The sequence below is a fragment of the Chlorocebus sabaeus genome, chromosome 7 (genome assembly GCF_047675955.1).
Source record: "Chlorocebus sabaeus isolate Y175 chromosome 7, mChlSab1.0.hap1, whole genome shotgun sequence".
In the NCBI taxonomy this organism is placed as follows: domain Eukaryota; kingdom Metazoa; phylum Chordata; class Mammalia; order Primates; family Cercopithecidae; genus Chlorocebus; species Chlorocebus sabaeus.
In genome coordinates, this window is record NC_132910.1 from 12,539,528 (window position 1) to 12,562,948 (window position 23,421).

Here is a 23,421-nt window from a genome sequence, read left to right on the forward strand (position 1 = left end):
TGGATACCACTCTTAACCTTCAGCTTACAAAGAAAGGAGGTATACAGAAGACACAGAACTCACCAAGGTCACAGGGACTAGGTGAGGATGAGCCAGGCTGCATCCAAGCAGCCCAGCTTCAGGGTCAGTATTCTTTGCCACTACCTAGAACTTATATCAATAAACAAAGCTATTATTTACAATAACAGGAAGCAAAAATAGCAAAAAGTTCCCTCTAAGGGAGAGTGTTATAATATACTTAACCATCAGAATGGCTAAAGCACTGATCTGTGAGAGTGGCAACTGGTCATAGCCCCGAGCTGGTCATTTAGGTCCTCTTTGGTTACTGGATCCTGGGAGGATGGATGAGGAAGTGGTCTCAGGCAGGGGGTGGAGTTAAGTGGCTGTGGAAGGTACTTAGCAGGCTCAGGCAGCAGTTTTTTTTCCCCTTAAACTTTTATTTTAAGTCCTGGGGTACATGTGCAGGATGTGCAGTTTACATAGGTAAACGTGTGCCATGGTGGTTTACTGCACAGAACAAACCATCACTTAAGTATTATTAAGCCCAGCACCCATTAGCTATTCTTCCTGATGCTTTCCCTCTCCCCAACCCCCATCCGACAGGCCCCAGTGTGTGTTGTTCCCCTCCCTCTGTTCTCATTGTTCAGCTCCCACTTATAAGTGAGAACATGTGGTGTTTGGTTTTCTGTTCCTGCGTTAGTTTGCTGAGGATTACAGCTTCCAGCTCCAACCATGTCCCTGCAAAGGACATGATCTCATTCCTTGTTATGGCTGCATAGTATTCCATGGTGTACATGTACCACATTTTCTTTATCCAGTCTATTGTTGATGCACATTTGGGTTGATTCCATGCCTTTGCTATTGTAAATAGTGTTGCAATGAACATACATCTTTATATATGAAAATATATGTATCTTTATAATAGAATGATTTATATTCCTTTTGGTATATACCCAGTAATAAGATTGCTGGGTCAAACGGTATTTCCGCTTCTAGATCTTTGAGGAATCGCCGCACTGTGGTTGAACTAATTTACATTCCCACCAACAGTGTAAAAGCATTCCTTTTTGTCCACAACTTTGCCAACATCTGCAGTTTCTTGACTTTAATAATTGCCATTCTGACTGGTGTAAGATGGTATCTCATTTTGGTTTTGATTTGCATTTCTCTGATGATCAGTGATGCTGAGCTTTTATTTTCTCTTTTGAGACGGAGTCTTGCTCTGTCACCCAGGCTGGAGTGCGGCGGCACAATCTCTGCTCACTGCAACCTCTGCGCCCCCGCTCCCTCGGGTTGAAGCGATTCTCCTGCTTCAGCATCTCGAGTAACTGGGATTACAGGTGCTTGCCACCATGCCCAGCTAATTTTTGTATTTTTAGTAGAAACAGGGTTTCACCATCTTGGCCAGGCTGGCCTTGAACTCCTGACCTCGTAATCCACCCACCTTGGCCTTCCAAAGTGCTGGGATTACAGGTGTGAGCCACCGCGCCCGGCTTGAGCTTTTTTTCATGTTTGTTGGCCGCATGAATGTTTCCTTTTGAGAAGTGTCTGTTCATGTCCTTTAGGGCAGCAGCTTTGAACAACTCATACAGAAAGTTCAATATCTTAACTTCTAGTGTGGCAGGATGGGTGTGCCCTGGGTGAATACCAGAACTGGTTGTCATTTTTCAGTGTTCCCTGATCAACCTGTGGACAAAACAAACTGATTTTTAAGAACGTTCTCATTGTTGAATGTTATATTGATTTTTAAAATATATTTTATTATTAATACCATGCTTAAATTGTTTTTTAAAAAGACTTAAGGCAGCTTGTAGTTTAAAAAAACCCTTACAAATACAAATAAGATATGGATCATAATAAAAGTTGTGTATGTAAAAGTTTTTGTTATGGGCTAAATGTTTGTGTCCCACAAAATTCACAGGTTGAGATTCTAACCCCCCAAAGTGACAGAAGTGGGAGATGGGGCATTAGGGAGGTAAGTCAGTCACAAGGTTGGAATGCTATGAATAGGATTAGTGTCCTTATAAAAGAGACCTGGGGAGTTCTCTAGCCCTCATTCTGCCATATGAAGACACAATAAGAGGACAGCTCTCTAGGAGCCAGGAAATGGCCCTCGCCGCACACTAAATATCCTAATAATTTGATCTTACATTTTCTAGCTTCCAGAACTGAGAAATAAATGTTTATTGCTTATGCCACTCAGTTGGTGGTATTCTGTCATTGCAGCCTGAACTAAGACAGTTTTATGCTTGAAAACTTAAACTAAGAATGCATAGTGAAACTGAGCACTAAATTTGACTCTGAGATTCCCAATGGCCAAGATTAATGAGAAATAGGATGAGTTTCTTAGTTTTGACTATGCAAATAAACCTAAATGCTTCAATCTTTATGCTGACGATTTAGGGATGCAGGACCAAGATGGCATTTTGATGTGAAAAAGACAAGTTTCAACTTACTATATTCTTGCCCCAAAAGAGGTCCACTTTGTCTTTTACTCTACATGCGAATCATATTACCAAAGCAAAACACACCTCACCAGCTATGCCTCTGCTGAGTGAAAGACCAATGCCAGCTTTAAAGCAAATGAGTAGGCTGGGTGCGGTGGCTCACGCCTGTAGTCCCAGGACTTTGAGAGGCCAAGGTGGGCAGATCACTTGAGGTCAGGAGTTCGAGACCAGCCTGGCCAACATGGTGAAACCCTGTCTCTACTAAACATATAAAAATTAACCGGGCATGGTGGCACGCCTGTAATTCCAGCTACTCAGGAGGCTGAGGCAGGAGAATTACTTGAATTCGGGAGGCAGAGTTTGCAGTGAGTCAAGATTGCACCACTGCACTCCCACCTGGGCGACAGAACAAGACTCCATCTGAAAAAAATAAAAAACAAATAAATAAAAAAGTAAATGAGTAAAGAAAAAATTGGGGAAAGAGAAGCTTGGTATCAGGAGAGAATAATGTGATTTTAAGGACGTATTTTGCTTCAATTACCTGCCTAAGTGTAAAATGCTGGTCTGGGTGAGCACCTTAAATAAGATAATTTCCATCCCATTGAACTCCCCTCACTTAAGTATAGGACCAGCCAATTCTATGCAATTTTTTTTCACCAGAGAAGAAAAATGAGAACTTTGCAAATATGAAAGGTGATCTGGTGCCTCCCAGCATTTCTGGGGAGGCAGCCACATTAAAGCCTATGATTCTTTCTTGTAGTGTCTTCCTAGAGTTAAGGGAAGTCCTTAAAGTTTGCTATTAATACCTACTGGCTTAAGAGTAGACCAAAGGATTTCAGGGAGCTTGTTTCTAATAGAGCCTATGATCAAGAGGATTACAGTTTAGGACGGAAGGAATATCTTTCACGTCTTTTTGATTATTGTTCATGTGACCCAGATTTCCCAGATCTTACCACCCTGCAGTACTAAAGAGATTGCTTTGGAGTCCCATCTGACTCAGGGTATCATGTCCCAAAAGTTCACCTTAAGGTTTCCGAGATCTCCAGGGAGCTTTACAAGCACTAACAACATGCCTGCTCCCAGTGGGTATCTGCTGGCCATGGTTCTTGTGTGCTTGGCGTCTGCTCACTCCTGCCTGTGTGCTGCTCCTCCAAGGAAAGGGAGAAGGCCGTGACAGCCTGTCTCTGGGTTTACACAGGACAAACTTTTAGTTCATAAAATGGCAGCCACCTGGGTCTGCTTCTGATTTGTTCTGTCACTTTGCACAGGTCACCTTGGTGCTTTCTACTTCAATTTCCTTTACTGAAAATGGCAAGAATTCTCACATCTCACAAAGAGGTAGTGGGAACTGGCTATTTAATGATTAGTTGTATTTTGAAAACATCAAGTGCAAGATAAGTGCCAGGGCAGGAAAGCCAAGTATTTGTGGCTTCCCCAGTGAGCAGTTGGTTGTGCTTTTTTTCTTTTTTTTATAAACATTCAAAGGAAATAAATTGAGAGAGAACAATCTCAAATCCCTAAAGTCAATAAATTGCTCTTTAAGCCTCTTTACTAAACTAGGTTGCTGCATAGGTGAATCCCAGGTTATGAGGGGAGAGTCATTAAAAAAATCCCATGCAACCCGAAGTTATATAACTAGGGGCACTAGGACTATGGAAAGTTTGGAAAGGGATGAGGCCCCATAACCAATATTTGATAATTACATTTTAATTAAAGGAACATTTAATCCTAAACTACTCTAATGACATTAATCACCTTAATGAAAACCTTTACTTAAAATGTAAAGAAGGTATTTAGGAGGCTGGAGGGAATGTCCAGTGTCATGAAAAGGAAAAGACAGATACAAAATTGGAAAATTTTACCTATTTCAATTCATGCTCCCAGAAACCATATCAAAAGAAGCTTCTTCCTTCAGAAAATAAGAGTCATGTTACGGGTCACATTGGGTCCCCTTCAAAATCATTATGTTGAAGTCCTAAAACACTGGTACCTCAGAATGTGACCTTACTTGTAAATATGGCCACTGCAGATGTAATTAGTTGAGTTTACATCACACTGAACTAGGCCGGGCCCCTTGTCTGATATGACTGGTGTCTTTATAAAACGGGAAAGTTTGGACACAGATGTACACATTCCGGGAGTACACCCTGTGAAGATGAAGGCAGAGATCAGGGAGATGATTTTACAGAAGAAGGAATGCCAAAGATACAAGTAAACCACAGAAGATAAGGGAGAGACATGGCTTCTCTCACAGCCCTAGAAAGAAGCAACCCTGACAGCACCTTGATCTCAGACTTCAAGCCTCCAGGGCTGTGGGACAAGAAATTTCTATTGCTTAAGTCACTCAGTCTGTGGTGCTTTGTTATGGCAGCCCTAGGAGACTTATATTACATACAATTGTTCTAAAGAATCAGAGGTGGCCGAGCACAGTGGCTCACGCCTGTAATCCCAGCACTTTGGGAGGCTGAGGCAGGCAGATCATTTGAGGTTGGGAGTTCGAGACCAGCCTGAGCAACATGGAGAAACCCCGTGTCCACTAAAAATACGAAATTATCCAGGCGTGGTGGCACATGCCTGTTATTGCAGCTACTTGGGAGGCTGAGACAGGAGAATCTTTTTTTTTTTTTTTTTTGAGACGGAGTCTCGCTCTGTCGCCCAGGCTGGAGTGCAGTGGCGCAATCTCGGCTCACTGCAAGCTCCGCCTCCCGGGTTCACGCCATTCTCCTGCCTCAGCCTCCCGAGTAGCTGGGACTACAGGCGCCCGCCACTGCGCCCGGCTAATTTTTTTTCTATTTTTTTAGTAGAGACGGGGTTTCACCATGGTCTCGATCTCCTGACCTTGTGATCCGCCCGCCTCGGCCTCCCAAAGTGCTGGGATTACAGGCGTGAGCCACCGCGCCCGGCAGGAGAATCTCTTGAACCTGGGAGGCGGAGGTTGTGGTGAGCCAAGATCGTGCCATTGCACTCCAGCCTGGGCAACTGGGCAACAAGGGTGAAATTCCATCTCAAAAAAAAAAAAAAAGAAGAATCAGAGGTAATGAGAAGAAGGGATTGGAGGGAGTTGCCACAGGTTCCTGTATATCTATTCTACTAGTTTAAAGATTTGCTTGGGTTAATATATTATTTTCTTAAAATATAAATATTTCCTTAAAAAATTATGATCATCAATTATTTATACCTGACGGCATATTGTATTTTCTTTTTTTTTTTGAGACGGAGTTTTGATCTTGTTGCCCAGGCTGGAGTGCAATGGCATGATCTCGGCTCACTGCAAGCTCCGCTGCCCAGGTTCAGGCAATTCTCCTGCCTCAGCCTCCCTAGTAGTTGGGATTACAGGCATGAGCCACCACACCCAGCTAATTTTGTATTTTTAGTAGAGACGGGCTTTCTCTATGTTGGTCAGGCTGGTCTCGAACTCCTGACCTCAGGTGATCTGCCCATCTTGGCCTCCCAGAGTGCTGGGATTAAAGGCATGAGCCACTGTGCCCGGCCCATATTGTATTTTCAAGAGATGGCCACAGTGCTGTCTCTTACCCCACATTGTCCCTCTAGAATATCACCATTCTCTATTAAGAAGTCACATCAAATTCCCCTTCTCTTCGACCTAAGGGGGCTTGTAACTCACTTGTAACCAACAGAAACTTCTGAGGCCAGGTCACAAAGGTTGATGCAGCTGCTGTGTTGGGAGCTGAAATACTTGCACTGGAGCATTTCACTACTCTAAGGCTGCCATGTTGTGAAGAGGCTCAAACTAGCTCTTATAGAGAGACCCCATGGAGAGACCATCTGTGAAGATAGAGGTGCCTAGCAAGACTGCAGATTCTTCAGCCCCTCTGCTGTTCTGGCTCCACCCTTTCTTCTGACAACCACTTGGGGGACTCCAAACCAGAATCTCCCCACTGAGCCCTCTATGAATGCCGGACCCACAGAAACTGGGAGAGGTTAAAAACGACTGTTGTTAAGGCACTATGTTTTTGGGTGATTTATTACTCAGCAAGAGATAGCGGATACGCTTTCATGCATTATTCTGATAATGAAATTTCTTGACTTTTAAATTAGCTGTTCTAGAATTTAATTTTCTCTAGGAAAGGGTGGAAAGCACAAGAAAAGAAGATGACTTTGGTAACCTAGAAACACCTACTTTGCAGACTTCCCCACAGCCTCGTGGGCCATTTTGTATGGCACTAAACACCATCAGTGTTGCTCCCCTTGGCATTCTACCCTATCATCAATTAGAATGTAAATGACAAGGAAGTACCTTAAGAGTTGAAACCACTAATCACACTAATGTTTATGTAAATCAGTCAATTCCAGATTGGAGGGTCCTTTTTTACTCCCTACTTCCAAAGGTGTTCTAATTATGCAAAATTGTGTCATCAACTGCTGTGGCCAAGAACAAGTTCATTATCACTTGTGCCAGTCTTGCATGTTGAATTTGCCAACTTCTGAAGACCTCTATTTTCAGTCAGAATCTGGCACTGATTCTAATGATTCTTACTTCATTCGTGATGGGGGTGGGAGGACCAGGATAATAAAGGTGTTTGCACTTTGAATAATCCCCAACCCTTGGCGCATAGCTCTGACATAGCTCCGCTCAATCATAAAAAGGCCATTTCCCCTAGTCATTTCCTTTCCTTTAGCAAAAGCCTGGATCCTTTTGACACTCTCATGTTCCAAATATTCCCTATCTGCCTGCGGCTTGTTTTCTATGGTGTCTTTGATTAGGCTTTCTTCTATCAGGGCATTTGAATAAATAATCCCCCTGCCTCTCTTTTGTTAAGGGAGTTCTTGCCTGCCACTTCTGGTCTCCAAGACAGCCCTCAGCCATTACTGCCAGGAATTAAGAGGCCTGTGAAATCCACTCTTGTCCTGCAACTGCCTTGCAATGGAGTCCTTAGAAAACATTGACTTCTTTTCATTTTTCAGCCATGAAACAGTGGTTTCTGGAAAACAGTCATTCTGAACATGGCTATTAGTTAAGAATCTCTGCAGACAATAGCCAAGGGGCAATAAAGAAGCCTAAAAGAAAAGATTTCATAATCTCTTATTTGTGACTTGCAAGTGGTAGCTGCTAAAAGTGACTTCTGCAAGCAGGTAGCTGCTTCTGCCATTTACACTTAACCACATAATCATAGAGCTGGGAGAACCCTTAATTTGTGCTCTGCATTTGCCAGGGCCTGCAAGGCTTCCTGAAGAGTATTCCAGAATCCTCAAGTGCTGTCCTCACACCTCCACTTGAAACAGTCAAAACACACTGGGGAGAGGAGACATCTACTCCTTCTCAGAACAGAAACAGAAAGACCATTTTGTCATGTAAACTTCTAACTTTCTTGGTGAACAATCTTTGAATGCATATTAACCTTCAAATGCATACCATTTGATGTTGTTATCATTCCCCTCATTTCACATATGAGGAAACTAAGGCTCAAAGAAGGAAAATGACTGGCTAAGGCTGAAAGAGCTAGAATAGGGTGACCAAGCTTCCGGGTTTGCCCAGGACTTAGGGATTTTCTGGGATTTAGGACTTGCAGTGCTAAAAACAGGACAATTATGGCAAAACTAAGAAAGTTGATCACCCTAGGTTTGAATAAGGTCCAGCTTGTCCCCAAAGCCTTTTTTCTGAACCCCGACACCATACTAAGTTGTCTTCAGTCTGAGATTTGGCTCTAGCACAGATGGGGGCATTAAATGGCTGCACCATGAAGAGTCCATTTCCCTCCTTTAGAGAACAAAGTCAGGGGTGTCAGCCTCACAGGATCAACCCAGGACCCTCTTGCAGGTTATTCAGAGCCCACTAGAAAGATTAGTTTGAGAGCTGACTCTCTAGAGAGGTGAAAGCCAGATGCAAGAGTGTGCACCACCATTTATATAATGTGCCACATCAGAAGACATTCTACAAGGGACCCTAAATTATCACCCACAGAATTGCCAGGGCTTGCCTAGTTGCAGAAACCTCAGAGATGGCCATGAACGAGACAGGGTTTTCCTGAAATACATAAAGAAGAATTTCACTGAATCACTTAACAAAAGCTGACCACAGCATATTTTTGCCAAAAGCAGAAATCAAAACCTTTAGACGTTTTTCAAGGATGATTTATAGTTCCTTCTCTCGCTCCTTTCCTCCCTCCCTCTCTCCCTCCTTCCTTCCCTCCCTCTCTCCCTTCTTCCCTCCCTCTTCCTCCCTCCCTCCCTCTTCCTTCCTTTCTTCCTTCCTTCTTTCCTCTCCTCCCTCCTTCCCTCCCTCCCTCCCTCCTTCCCTCCCTTCCTTCCTTCGTTCCTTCCTTCATTCCTTTCTTCTTTCCTTCCTTCTTTCCTTCCTTCCTTCCTTCTTTCCTTCCTTCCTTCCTTCCTTCTTTCCTTCCTTCCTTCCTTCTTTCCTTCCTTCCTTCCTTCCTTCCTTCCTTCCTTCTTTCCTTCCTTCCTTCCTTCTTTCCTTCCTTCCTTCCTTCCTTCCTTCCTTCCTTCCTTCCTTCCTTCCTTCCTTCCTTCCTTCCTTCTTTCCTTCCTTCCTTCCTTCTTTACTAGCCCACTCTAGTTTTCTCTTTCAGGATGTCCCCCTGGTCTGCAGTGAAAAGGCAGGCACTGAGCAAATACACTGTTGAGAGGGTTGTGGCTGGAGCAGATCCTGGTTGCCCACTTCCCTGCACCACATTGTGCCAGGTATTGTCCTCTAGTTTCTGGGTGCTAAAAGGTCTGGAGAAGGCCAGGTGGTCGGGGAGAGAACTGGGAGGGAGGCATGGGGGTGGAAGTAGTGTTTTAATGTTGGAACAAACAGTTGGGAAAGCTGCACCCGTGCATTAGGCTTTCTCAGCCCTGAATGGGAGCAGCTGTCCTGCTTGTGTGGCTGCTCTGAGGCCCTCCTCCACATTCACCTGCCCCTGACCCTCTCCCCTTGAAGGACAAGAGATTAAAACTGAATGGATATCAGAGACATCACCTCTGGTTCATCAACTGGCTCAACTTTTTTCCTTATGCAGATGAGGAGCTGAGACATGGAGAGGACAGGTGAGATTTTTCTAGGTCATCCATGAGCCTTGTGAGTCTTCCTTGGTGCTCTGGGGCAGAGGAGGGAGGAAGAAAAGAGTCTGTAGATTTGAATCAAAACTCTTTCTTTTCCTTCAGTTACTCCATGATGTTATCCCAAATAACTTTCAGCCCTTTCTTTCTCCACTGTGTCATGTCAGGCACACAATTTTTTGTTTTCTTTCATTTTGTCTTCAAACTATATTTTTGTTAGCTCAGTCCTTCTTTTCTTCTCCTCTCTGTATCCAAGTAAAATCACTCACAGAAGTCAATGTCTTAAATAGACAAAACTTGGGATTGGGGCACCCCGTGCAGAGGAGGTGGTAACTGCTCTTCCCTCCTACCTGAGGCTCCTGTGACACTGTCAGAAGTAGCTGCAAAGGCCGTGCAGTGCAGTGATTAGACCATGGACTGTGAAACCAGAGTGCCTGGGTTTGGTGCCCAGTTAAGCAAGCTTTTTAACCAAATGATTTTGCTTTTCTTGTCCCCAGATCCCCACCCCCTGCTTTCTACTAGCACAGGGCCCATCCCTGAAATTTCAGGGTGTGGGGACTCTGTCCTCACCCTATGTGTTAGGGGATTACAATCAGGACAGGTGGCCCCAGCCTGCAACATCTTTCCATCAGTCATGGATGAGGCCACCATGACTGGTGAGGCACCACCCCTATCCCTTCTGAGAATGTCGCCACACTGCTTCTCAGGCAGCCCCGACTGACAGCAGTAAAGGGAAGCATTCATTCATGAGTGAAGAAAGGCCTCCTCCCCAACTCCTTCCACAGATGAGTGATGCCCGCCGGCCGCCCCTCCCCTCCCAACCATTGCCAAGGGCCATCACCTTCTCTAGCCAATCACAGGAAGGGGATCAGGAAGGAAAATAATACTTGTGGCCTCCTCATTCATTAAACCCTGGGTGAATCTAAATGGAATGAGAAGAAACTGTTTTTCAAGTAGAAGAACAAACACAATAGGGGCCACACCAGATGCGACAACCCTACCCAGGCACAGGTGTTGTTGATGGGACGCAACATTTAACTCCCGGCCATCAACTCACTAACACTCCATAGGACCACAAATGAATTAGAAAGATGGTAGAATCCACACTTAGAATCTAGTATATGCAGTAGGCCAGGTGCGGTGGCTCATACCTGTAATCCCAGCACTTTGGGAGGCCAAGGGGGTGGATCACTTGAGGCCAGGGGTTCAAGGCCAGCATGACCAACACAGTGAAACTTTGTTCCCATTAAAAATACTATATATATATACACACACATACATACATACACACACATATATATATAAAAATACACACACACACACACATACACACACACACACACATATACATACACACATAACTACATAACTATTTTAGCTGGATATGGTGGTGGAGGTTGCAGTGAGCCCAGACCGCACCACTGCACTCCAGCCTGGGTGATAGAGTGAGACTCCGTCTCAAGAAAAGAATCTAGTATATACAGTTCACCGAAAGGATGACTTAATCATTACCATGCCTACAACAAACTACAAAGAATATAGAGTGTGATTATGTCATAACTTCCACTCCCTCCTCACCAGGAAACCTGAAAAATCCTTTGCCAGGAGGAGCCAAGGGAAACGTCTCTATCCTCAGTTGGTTGGCATCCTTTTCTTTGTCCAGGTTCTCTGCCATCGGCTGATCCTCTTCTGCTTCCTACAGTGTTCTACGTCCCAGCTAGGCTGGGCCAGGAAGGGCTCTCCAGGGGTTCAAACTGCCACAGCATCTGCAGAATTCTTGGCCTCTCTGTTTGCAAGTTCCAAACTTGGGGGCAGAATTCTCAGCAAGCTCACCTCTATCCTCTGGCTACCCCCTCTTCCTCATTTGTTTCTGTACGGGTCAGATTTGGGCCCTTGGGAGGCTTAGAGTCTTCACTGTGAATTGACTGAAATGTCCGTGGTAGTTTTATGTTCCCCAAGGAATGGCTTTTCTCTCTTTGCATCATTTCTCAGGCCCACGTACTCCCTATCCATAAATCAACTTCCTGTACTTCAACAACCTCTAGCTTTTGGTAGGAAGAGAATAGCTGCCCCGCTATCCAGACATCCCTGCATTATATGTGGCTCTACCAATGCCCTGTTTGTTGTGGCACCTGGAGGTTTTGGATTTAACTATTTTGCATGGGTTCCACAAAGATGACCAAGGATAGGAAAATCCAGCTTCTTCTTGTAACTATTAGCAGTAGCTACCCATTTGTGGAGCACCTACTATGTTCTGGGTATTATGCTAAGTGCTTTACATGTCTTATCTCTAGTCCTGACAATGAACTTGTGAGATAATTCTCATCGGTCCCATATTACAGATGAGGAAACAGAGAGAAGTTATATAAGTTACCCTTGATCAAATTGGTGGTAAGCAGAAGTAGTGGGACTTCATGCAAGTCTGCAGGATTGAGAAGCCCACACTCTTTCCTTTCCACCATTTGTCCAGTCACAGTAAACACTTACTGAGCCACTTTCCTCCCCCAGGCATTGTTCCTGTCTTGTGAAGGAACATCTCATGACCCCATTCTTCCTCCTAATTCTCTTGCTTTGAGACAATGAAGAAAAGAGTTCCCAAAACCTGTGGCAAGGAAAAGGTTTAGAACAGCAAATAGAAGAAAAATAACACTTACTGTGGGTGGTAATTTGAAGTTTGTTACTCACCAGGAGAAAAAGAACTATGTGAGAATTACCATCTCAGCCATATGTCTTTAGTTTACATAACCCAGGCAGTAGCTGGAGCTCTCAGGCAGAGGCAGAGGCAAACATGTGGGATTCTGGAATTCCACTGAAATATAATAGACAACAGGAGGAGCAGGAAAATGAGTCATGTTTTTATAATTAGTTGTGGTATTGGACCCAACTTCTCTAAGAAGTCAACAGCATCATCCAATCCCATCTGGCACAGGAGAAGACAAGAGGCTGACAGATTGTGTCTTAGTCCCTGGAAATCAGTGGTGATATAAAGACCTAGGATCTAAACCTGCAGGAAAAAAATTAGTGGCCAGCTACCTCCCTTATTTGCAGGCTGTTGAAATACTCATAATTTTACCTAGAGCCAAAGCAACCTTATCTCACTGGGGAAGAAAAAAAAAAAAAAAAGCATAGAAAGAGAGAACTGATATAGTAAAACCCAATTGCCATGGCTGGACTGGTGCCCAAGCATGAAAGCAGTTCAGGTTATTGTATTTTAAAGGATCTCTTAGATTGGCAAAACTGTGGGTAGCACTTTTCTGCTTCTTCACTAATAAATGAATCTTCATTTTGTTCAGATTATCAGAGCAATTTGTCTAGAGAAGGTGGATTCTTCCCTTAGGCCCAAGAGAGGAGCCATGATCAGCCTGATCCCTTTCCTCTTTGCACATGATGGATTTAGCCAATGTGTTGGCTAACATAACCCAGTGCTCAGCAAGGAGACATAAGTGAAAGACTCCTAGTGACTTCTGAAAGTATTTTCCTCTCTAACGAAGAAAGACACTTAGGAGAAAGAAATCCTGGGCCACTTTTTACCCATCTTTGGATATTTTGTTTAAAGATATGATGAAAGGAGCTACTTACCACCATGGTAAGCAGCCATCTTACCACCCTGAGGAGAGACAACGCTGTCACACTGAGAGCTACAAAATGAAAGACAGAAAAAGCTAGAGGTCTTGGTTTCATCACTGCACCCCCAAACAACTGGAACCATACACCTGCAGAGTTAAGTGATGTAAAAACTGCTTCATGGTTTCAACCACTTTTGGTTTAATCTCCATGATACACTGGATAAAGAGAAATAGCTTGAAGCTGACACATTATGCAAGAGAAAAAGAAATGTCTCATCTGAACCAGGATGAGACTCTGTTGATGCCAGGACCTCTATCTGTTGGGCTGTACTGCCTCCACAGGAATTTAGAAACTGAACAAATGGCACATATTTATTGAGCACCTACCAAGAGCCAGGCACTGTGCTGGATCACAGGAATAGACAATGCAGAAAGGTCATTGTTGTCATGGAAATCACATTCTGGAAGACAGATGATAAACAAAAACACAATTAAAGATAGGTGAAAACACTCTTAGGCAACTTTCTAAGTATTGGTTCAAGCCAGTCCTGAGTGAAACCCTGACTTTGGAATCAGATAGAACTGGATTCAAATTCCACCTCCACCGTTCACTGTGACCTTGGGAAAGTTATTTAGTTTTTCTGACTATCTGTTTCCTCATCTGTAAAATAACGATAATAAAAAACTAACTCAGCCAGGCGTGGTGGCTCAAGGCTGTAATCCCAGCACTTTGGGAGGCTGAGGCAGGAGGATCTCTTGAGCCCAGGAGTTTGAGATCAGCCTGGGCAATATGGGGTAACACTATCTTTACAAAAAATACAAAAAATTAGCCACGTGTGGTGGTGTGTGCCTGTGGTCCCAGCTACTCGGGAGGCTGAGGTGGGAGAATCACCTCAGTCCGGGAGGTCAAGGCTGCAGTGAGTCAAGACCGTGTCACTGCACTCCAGCCTGGGTGAAAAACAAAAAACAAAAAAAACCTCATAGGGTTGTTGTGAGGATTACACATTAAATAAGCAAACAAACTCTCTGTATAGTGCCTTACATGGAGCCTGACACACAATCAGTCTTACTAGATTATGGATCATGACCATTGTCATCATCATCATAATTTGTGCTGTCATAATAATAATTTGTGCAACAACAACAACAACAATAATAATAACAATAATAATGCTGTGGATATCAAATGATAAACAAGACATAGACCCTGCCCATTCAAAAAATTGTGGCAGCAAGAATCCAGATTTGGCCACAGAAAGGTCAGAATTTAGGCAATGAATTAGGCAGGAGACAAAAGAATTCCTCTGGTAACCAAGGTTGGGTTAACCTGGACCCCCTGTCTCTACTCTTTCCCACACATGTTTCCCGTCACCCGCTTTTCCGAGAGAGAGAGAGATTCTGAATGAGCGCTGCTCTTCTTTCACTTATGGCTACTGTTCCCAAGAGACTCCAGTGGGCTTTCTCTTTCTCCCGTGAAGTGAAAAATACAGGGTGTGGCTCTCCGGATGGCACTTACTGGTTTGTGCTATGAACCAGCAAATACACACAGATACACCCACAGATGATCTCACCAGACCTTGTCTCCCTTCCCTCATTCCCTCAAAACCATACCCACCTAATAATGTGTTTAGTGCACTGCAATTGAGTATTAGCTCCCGTATCTAGCTAATAAAATACATAAACATCCAACGGCCGGGTCCTCATACCCACACACATACCCTCGCCTTTAGAAACATTTGCACGGATTGTCACACGAGCCCCTGAACTCTCCATCACACTCTGCATGCATCTTCCCACAGACTGCTCACACACTGGCTTTTTATTTGCAAGCCCATGGGGAATCTTTCACCTCTTAGACAGGAATTTCATTAACGAAGGGGAGGGGATGGTAAGAGGAAAGTACAGATGCAGGGGAAATAAATGAGAATAGTTTTTGAGGGAGACCTAAAATTGTATCATCCTAGTCCCGAATCTCTCCCTTTTAACTGTTGTTTATTTGTACATTCTGTGCCCAAAAGAAAACAACCTTTCATTAATTGGGCAATTGTCCAGGCTCTTAGCCTGGCATCCAGCCCACAGAGCTGTGAAATCAACCGCACCAGATCTACGCTTTGAAATGAGGTAACATCCAACTGGAAACCCGCTCAAAGTAAGGAAGTGGGTGAAAAGACTCAGGGTCTCTTTTCTCTTCCCAGTCTTCTCTCAGCCACATCTCTCTTGTCCGATCTTGGTGAAGAAGCTTGCTTGGCTAGGAGAAAGGTCAGGGACGAGAAGATAGTGATGAGAAAGTTCCATGAAGCTCTCAGAAGTCCCAGCCTGAACATCAAACCTGAATAACCAGGAGAGACGTAACTTCAGCATACTTTCAGTGGTTTTCCTCCTGCCCACGCTGCAGGTTTTTCAGGTCCTTGCTGGAGTGTGCGCTCACAGGCATAAATAAACGTGCTATCAGCAGCCTGCGTCAGCCAGCCCAGCTATTTAAGCAGGCTGGCATCAGCAAACACTGCTTCCAAACCCAGGGCTTGCCTTTGCCTCTTCCACGTAAGTACCTTTCAAAGGTCTGCCTTTTATGCAGAGGAATGAGTTTGTGTAGGAACTAGACCAAAATGCTATCGTTACCGTATTTGCTCTTCTGTTGGAAAACGGTAGAGGTGAAAGGGAGAATAGGAATGAAAAACTTACCCCCGAGCAGAAGCCAGAAATGCTGCTGAGTGTAAGACATCAGTCCCTTACAAACAAAACTGCACGGGGTCAAGGGGAATTTGGAGGAAGGGGAGTTGGTGTTGGTCTTTTGGCCAGCAGGTGAGATGTTTTTCTTGCTCGCTTCTATTTTGGAAAGATAACTTTGAAACCAGCACTTGTCAGATGCCTATGATTTTCTCATTTAGGAGCAGATTATTGTTATTCTACATCCCAGACTTTTATCAAAAATCAGACATAGTATCATTTTAAAATATGTTTTCTGTTTGACAAGGGGAAGTGAGGGAGGTGTCTCTGGATGGAGAAGTGGCTTGATTTTGAATTTTCAGTTTATTGTTACTTCTGGTTCTCATAATACTTATTTATAACAACAAAAGCATTGATTTTTTTTATTTTTTATTTTTATTTTTTTTGTGAGATGAAAAGGAAGCCCAGGCTCTGGGGTCTAGAGAAAATATAGATTTGTGATATGTGAGTGGCATCCAAGTATTCAGGGTAAACTGTTAAGTAAAGTGGAATAAGAATCATTGAATAAAAAGGTACAATCTGTCACATAGTTCAGATGAGAAGCTCTTAAAGAGAAGAGGAATGCAAACAGTTCCCATGAAGTGGCACTGCCACTGGACAGGGCCCTGTAGTGTGTTTAGTTAAGTAGGGTTAAGTATAACCAGGGCAGGCAGAGAACAAAACAAAGGTGCTGGGGAGGTGGGAAGGGAGAAGGGAGGAGCAGATAGTAAAGGATTTATAATTAGACATCAGATTCATAAAAAGCAGATAGGAAATTATAAGGAATAGAGCAGGGCATTAATTCCATAGTCTATCCCTTTGTGTCAAGAATCTGGTGAAAGCCAAGGACCTTTCTCAGGTATTCATTCCCCGCATCCTGAGCCTGCTCCTCCACCCCTCTCCCCAACCCACACCTTGACTCTCACTTTCTGGACTCCTGCAAGTCCACGGACCCTAAATTAAGCTCATGTGCTTATTTATTTATTTATTTATTTATTTACTGGGCTGAAGCTGCCAACTGAGGAACCTCTCCAGAAGTGGTGGTGAATTAAAAACCTTCAACGTGGCAGGCACTTCTTGGCCACCAAACTGAAACTTGGTTTTAAGTTCATGGAGGTCTTATGTCAATCAAGCAAATAATAATTAAGGGCTATATCTTAGCAAAGATAAGTTGAGGGCCAAGAGGAAGAGAAAAGAAAAAGTGATCTTGTTTTCAAAGAGCTTGAAATCTAAAGTCCAGGGAGATAATTAGAAGTTATGTCCAGGCACAAAATAGGATGTGTTGAGTGATTACATTTGTATAAAATGATAGAAAATGCAAACTAATCTACAGCAAAAGAAAGTGGCTGGGCGTGGTGGCCCATGCCTGTAACCCCAGCACTTTGGGAGGCCGAGCAAGCGGATCACTTGAGGTCAGGAGTTTGAGACCAGCCTGGCCAACATGGTGAAACCCCATCTCTACTAAAAATACAAAATACAATAATTAGCCAGGCGTGGTGATGGGCACCCGTAATCTCAGCTACTCGGGAGGCTGAGACAGGACAATTGCTTGAACCCGGGAGGCAGAGGTTGCAGTGAGCTGAGATTGCACCACTGCACTCCAGCCTGGGTGACAGAGCAAGACTCTGTCAAAAAAGAAAGAAAGAAAAGGAAGGAAGGAAGGAAGGAAGGAAGGAAGGAAGGAAGGAAGGAAGGAAGGAAGGAAGGAAGGAAGGAAGGAAAGAAGGAAGAAAGATCCATGGTTACTTGGGAAGGTAGGGGCAGGAGAAAAAATGTTTGGGGGGATTCCCAAGGGAGACAGGAAACTTTTGAGGGTGATGGATATGTTCATTATTATGACTGTGACCATTTCTTATATGGGAAGATTTATCAAATTGTATACTTTAAACATTCAGTATTATAGCTGATTACCCCCAACAAACAATACTTTAACAACATTATTTTTTTTTTTTTGTGATAGGATCTCACTCTGTCACCCAGACTGGAGTGCAGTAACATAACACAATCTCGGCTCACTGCAGCCTCTGCCTCCCAGGCTCAAGCAATCCTCCCACCTCAGCCTCTTGAGTAGCTGGGACCACAGACTTGTGCCACCATGCCCCGCTGTAGAGATGGGGTTTCGCCATGTTGCCCAGGCTGGTCCCAAACTCCTGAGCTCAAGCAATCTGCCTGTCTCGGCCTCCCAAAGTGCTGGGATTACAGGTGTGAGCCACTGTGCCTAACCAACGATATGATTTTTAAATGAATAAAAGCATTTCTAAAAATCAGCCTATGTAACATGCTGAACATAAAAGATGAGTATTTATGGAGAAAAGATAAATTCAATAAAGCACAGAGACCAGAGAGTAAGGATCATAGACTTTATTAGAACTGGGAGGGTCCCTGGAGATAATTTAACCTAGTGGTTGTGGGGCATGGAGAACTTAAAAACAAAAAAAAATCAGTCACTGGGGCAGGGCACAGTGGCTCATGCCTGTAACCCCAGCACTTTGGGAGGCTGAGGCGGGTGGATCACCTGAGGTCAGGAGTTCGAGACCAGCTTGACCAACATGGTAAAACCCCATCTTTACTAAAACACAAAAATTAGCCTGGGCATTGTGGTGAGTGCCTGTAACCCCAGCTTCTTGGGAGGCTGAGGCAGGAAAATCGCTTGAACCTGGGAGGCGGAGGTTGTAGTGAGCAGAGATCATGCCACTGCACTCCCGCCTGGATGACAGAGCAAGACTCCGTCTCCAAAAAAAAAAAAAAAAAATCAGTGACTGGCCCCACCCTGGACCAATTAAATCAGAATACCTGGGTGTGCAGCCCTGGCATTGGGTTTCAAAGTTCCCCAGGTGAGTCTAATGTGCAGCTAGGCATGAAAACCAGTGAAATCAAAACCATTCACTTGACAGATAAGGATAGTAAGGGCCAAAGAGAGGGTGCCACCTGGCCACCAAGTCCAAGGGCAGGATGAGGCTGGGAGGCTAAGGGAACACAGCAACAGAAGCTCAGAGATAAAGAAAGAGGCTGCTTCTGGACACTCCCAGCTCCAGCTAGGATAGGGTATCCAGCACCTTCCAAGCAAATCCTTAGAACCCAGACATGCTGTGGGGCAGCAAACTAGAAGAATTACTCAGGGCCTCCAAGGTGCATTATTAAAGGATTGTGCTAATGAGTGAGAAGGGATGTTTCAAAACTAAAGCTTCGTTTTGTTCCCGATTAATATCTGGCATAAGCAGAGGATTCTAATTATTGAAAGGAATCCCAGTGTACACACCAGGCACTCTGCTCTGGGGGACAGCCAAATTGTTCTTTCAAGAAATAGCATGTGTGAGTTCCCAGCATTGGGATGAGTCTATCTGGAAGTCTGGGGTCTTTTAATTAGGACTTCCAGGTCAGGTCCAGGTAAAAGCATGAGTGGGTGAAGTTTGTCTTTGTGACGTCTGTCCCTCCTGTCTGTGGCTCCTTAGCTCTCCCTCAGCACCTGTATGGGTGCAGGTGTCAGTTCAGAGGTGTCTGTGGGACCACAGAGCCTCACTGGCTCCACCCTGGTTGTGTTTCCAGTGGGTTCTCACCTCCCCTTCAATCCAAATGTGCCACTTTCCAGGTCTCATTCTCTCAGGGCTTGTTTTCCTCATCTGTGGAAAGCTAATTAAAATTAGGATGTTAATAGACAATAACCGTTTAATGAATTATGTCGCTCCCTGGTATATTAAGTAGGTTCCAGCAAGATAACATATCTAGGAGTTCCTTGAAATGTTATATATAGTTACCATTTGAATTTTAAAAGGGAGCAATCAAGAGAATCAAAGTTTTATGCAAAATATGTCCTCCTTATTGGTCAGAATTCCAAGCATCTTGCTGGGCAAAAACATACCAAGACTGTGGGTTTTCAGTATAATTTTTCAAACCCTATCCAGTAGGCAACCATCTATAGGTTGTGGGCCCTGTTAGATTGTTTTTTCTGAATGAGTCCATTCTTTGTCAATGCAGTCGAACTCATCAGAAGTAACTGCATTTCCTGTGTCTTTCTGAAAAATGGAGAGCCACCTTAAGGTTACTATAATGAAGATAAAATGTCAAGAAATTCTGCTCATAGCGATTTTAAAATATTACCTGCTTCTTTCTCGGGAGCAGAAGGCTGGCACCAGCAGAGTAGCTTGCCTAGTCTTAGTGGCTTTAGTGGCCAGGAGCCTCATTCTTTGGGGACGCAGTTTTGCAGCTGGGGCAGGGCCCCTCCAGTGCATGTGGCCATGGGCCCATTCCGGCACTTTTGCCCAGTTCGAAAACCAGATTGCCGCAGCTCTTGAAAACAAGTGGCAGCTACATGTGGCTAGTCCTGCCTCTGAAGAGGGGCGTGGCTGGGTGTATAATTAACATCTCTTTTGGGGTAGCAGTCTGCAGGCAGTCAGGGCCCAGAGCAGCCCTGCAGCCAGAGGACACACTGTGACAGCAGCAGTGGGGAGGAGAGGGTGAAGGCAAGCTCCATCTTGAGCCCCTGGGAGCCCTGGCACTCTAGCTCTGGGGAAAGGATTAGGCCGTTGGAATCAGGGCAGCAGCAACACCAGTTTAATGGCCCTATTTGGAAGCCAAATGCTTTTTCCTGTTATTCAGAGCTTCTCCAAAATTTAAAGAAAAGAAAAATAAATGACAAGCTTGCAAAACTGATAAAACAGGTTTGTATGACCAATAGAATTTCTTCCTTCCTTGGATGACTTTTCTTTGAATATTTCTCCTTCACCTTCATTTCCAAATTCTCTCATTACACAGTGACAAGAGGTCACTTGGACATTTTTAAGGGCTGTGTTATGACCTAACTCAGCTTAATTTCTGGATGTTGTTGATGGCTTCCTTAGACTTTTTGTTGCTGTTAAGACAGAGTCTCACTGTCACCCAGGCTGGAGTGCAGTGGCACGATCTCGGCTCACTGCAACCTCCACCTCCCAGGCTCAAGCAATCCTCCCACCTCAGCCTCTAGAGTAGCTGGGACCACAGACACACACCATCATGCATGGCTAATTTTTTGTAGTTTTGGTAGAGACAGGGTTTCACCATGTTGTCAAGGCTGGTCTTGAACTCCTAAGCTCAAATGATCCTTCCACCTTGGCCTCCCAAAATGCTGGCATTAACAGGCATAAGCCACCACACCCGGCCGGCTTCCTTTGACTTTTAAAACATCAAGTGACTAGGGACAGTGGACAGTGCTATAGAAAGATGAAATTGTTGGTAGAAGGATAACCTGTGGCTTGGAGTGGTTTATAAAGCAGTAACCTACCCTTTTAAAAACCAACACCTGGGGATCCTGAAGCAGCCCCTGCTCTGTCCTGGACCATAGCCATCCCGCCCACTCACTTGGGGCATCGCCTGCCAGTGGGGAACAGGTTTGATAGAGGGGCAGCAAGCCTGATGCTGCAAATGGAAGGCTCATGTCTCCTGGTGCAGGAGGTGCGTGCATCTGCTGTCTTCCTGGGCAAGGGCCCTGATGTGTTTGTGGCCTTCCAGTGCTGTTGATTTTGAACACACAGTGCAACCAAGCAGGTGCAGGTTAGGCTGTCCTTTTTATTTGCTGGGAAAGTGCCTACATATATCTTTTACAGTATGCTGAACAGTCTTCCCCAGGACTCCAGGCTGAGCTATCTCCTGCCAGGGGAGCAGACGACAGGTCTGGTGAGCAGGAGCCTGGGTCCCATTTTCTCAGCTGTAATGGAATTTTAAAGCAGCTGTGAGCCTGAAAGATTCGTTGTCCTAGTAGTATTACTAATAGCACCCCCTTTTACTCTAAACAATACCTGGCCTGAGCAATAAACTATATGGTCACCTGTGCATACAATCCACTTTTTGCAAGAGCGTAAAGTGACTTGCTTGGAATCTTAGGATGAGCTGGTATCTGAGCTGGCTCTTGAATCCAGGCAGCCCCAGGCCTCATTCTGACCTCTGTGCCAAGTCATTTACTCTCGCTGTGACTCAGGGTTCCTGCGGGAAGCATTGTATACCTCCCGCCCAGGCCGAGAACTGGTATATTTATGTTGGCTAAACCAAAAAGAAGTTCAGTATAAATGTCGGGCATTCAAGGAATTGCTCATCACAAGGTCAGGCTACTCTGATCTTTGCTTCAGCCTCTTATTTGGCCATACTTAGGTAGTAATAGAAGCTCTTTTAAATGTAGAGAAGTTGCCTGGGCATGGTGGTTTGTGCCTATAATCCCAGCCCTTTGGGAAGCAGAGGTGGGAGGATTGTTTGAGCCTGATCTCTATCTTTTTTTTTTTTTTTTTTTTTTTAGTTAGCCAGACGTGGTGGCACACACTTGTAGTTTTAGCTACTTGGGAGACTGAGGCGGGAAGGTTGCTTGAGCTCAGAAGTTCAAGACTGTAATAAGCTATGATCACGATGCCACTGTACTCCAGTTTGGGCAACAGAGCAAGACTCCATCTCTAAAACAAACTAATAAATAAAAAGTAGAGAAGTTAATTTTACCCATATCCACATAATTTCTTATAATTTGCTTCTGGTAGTTTTGATGAAATGTGACCAAACATGAAAACGCTGCGAGATCTTTCACAAATGATCCACTCTGTCCTTGTATGTTCAGAACGAAATGAAGCAAAAACCTGAGGCAGACATTGATCAGTTCTAATCTCTTAGTGTATACTGGGCAGGAAACAAGTGGCAGTCATTTTGGCTGTTAGATCTAGTCATTCTATCTAGGACCATGAGGAAAATTTCCTAGGATTCTTAAGGTCATGACAGATCTGCTTAGATAGTCTTAGTCGTTGTTGAGGTATTTTCATTTTCTTCATGTGTGGCTTCTCCCTAAGGAAATGTACATAAATAATCTTCCTTAGTCCTAATGTCCTCATCAACCCTTTCCAAATTTTCAGTTTGCTGGTGCCAGGAGTGAAATCTGTTTTACAAAAAACTTTAATTCAGTGGCTAATATTTAATTCAATAACTAATGTTGGAAGTATCTATCACTTTATTATATATGCCTTACCCTCTTCCTGGGACATAGACTAGCATCTTTGGAGATGGCTGGAACTGGGATTTATGAAGCAGGAGTGAAGAAAGCAGGAGGCTACCCCTACTTTCATTAACACACTGTAGCTGGCTCAGGGTTCCATAGTTGAAAAGGGAGGAGAGTCCTTGGAACTAACTCAAGAGTTAAACAATAGTTGACTAAACAATAGTAAAATTAGGGCCGGGTGCAGTGGCTCTTGCCTGTAATCCCAGCACTTTAGGAGGATGAGGTGGGCGGATCACCTGAAGCCAGGAGTTCAAGACCAGCCTGGCCAACATAGTGAAACCCCATCTCTACTAAAAATCCCAAAATTAGCTGGGCATGTTGGTGGTGCATGCCTGTAATCACAGCTACTCAGGAGGCTGAGGCAGGAGAATCACTTGAACCCAGGAGGTGAAGGCTGCAGGGAGCCAAGATCACAGCACTGCACACCAGCCTGGGTGACAGAGCAAGACTACACACACACACACACACACACACACACACGCAGAGAGATCAGATGTATAAGGAACACAAAAAGACATGATATTATTTAGCTTGGACAAGAGAAGGCTATAAAGCCACTGAATGATGGTGTTGAAAAGCATGGAAGGAGGTCGTGGAGGTCAATACCCAGCTCTTCACCTTGGCTTTTGAGGAAAAAATCCAAGACCAAGGGTTGGTGGGGCTGCAGTACAAAGGACATTAA

At 44.3% G+C, this 23,421-nt stretch overlaps 1 protein-coding gene and 1 long non-coding RNA gene across 9 annotated transcripts in view; one reads left to right on the forward strand and one right to left on the reverse strand.

Moving 5' to 3' along the window:
* Positions 1–453: 453 nt before the first annotated feature.
* Positions 454–23,421, reverse strand: part of LOC103235642 (uncharacterized) — a 39,901-nt gene continuing 16,933 nt past the window's right edge. Inside the window, exons 2-7 of one of the 5 annotated variants that reach the window (XR_012093340.1) lie at positions 13,418–13,491; positions 13,044–13,102; positions 12,150–12,273; positions 9,385–12,066; positions 2,532–4,594; positions 454–1,686 (exon numbers count right to left, since the gene is read on the reverse strand). This is a non-coding gene — a long non-coding RNA (uncharacterized lncRNA). Of the gene's footprint in view, positions 1,687–2,531; positions 4,595–9,384; positions 12,274–13,043; positions 13,103–13,417; positions 13,492–23,421 lie in introns of all 5 variants that reach the window. The other 4 variants (XR_012093341.1, XR_012093339.1, XR_497887.3 and 1 more) reach the window with 4 other exon arrangements.
* Positions 15,205–23,421, forward strand: part of HOPX (HOP homeobox) — a 33,993-nt gene continuing 25,776 nt past the window's right edge. For 3 of the 4 annotated variants that reach the window (XM_073017346.1, XM_073017347.1, XM_007998612.3), the window contains exon 1: positions 15,205–15,571. The gene's annotated coding sequence lies outside the window, so the exon portion shown is untranslated. The remainder of the gene's footprint in view (positions 15,572–23,421) is intronic. The other variant, XM_007998610.3, reaches the window with a different exon arrangement.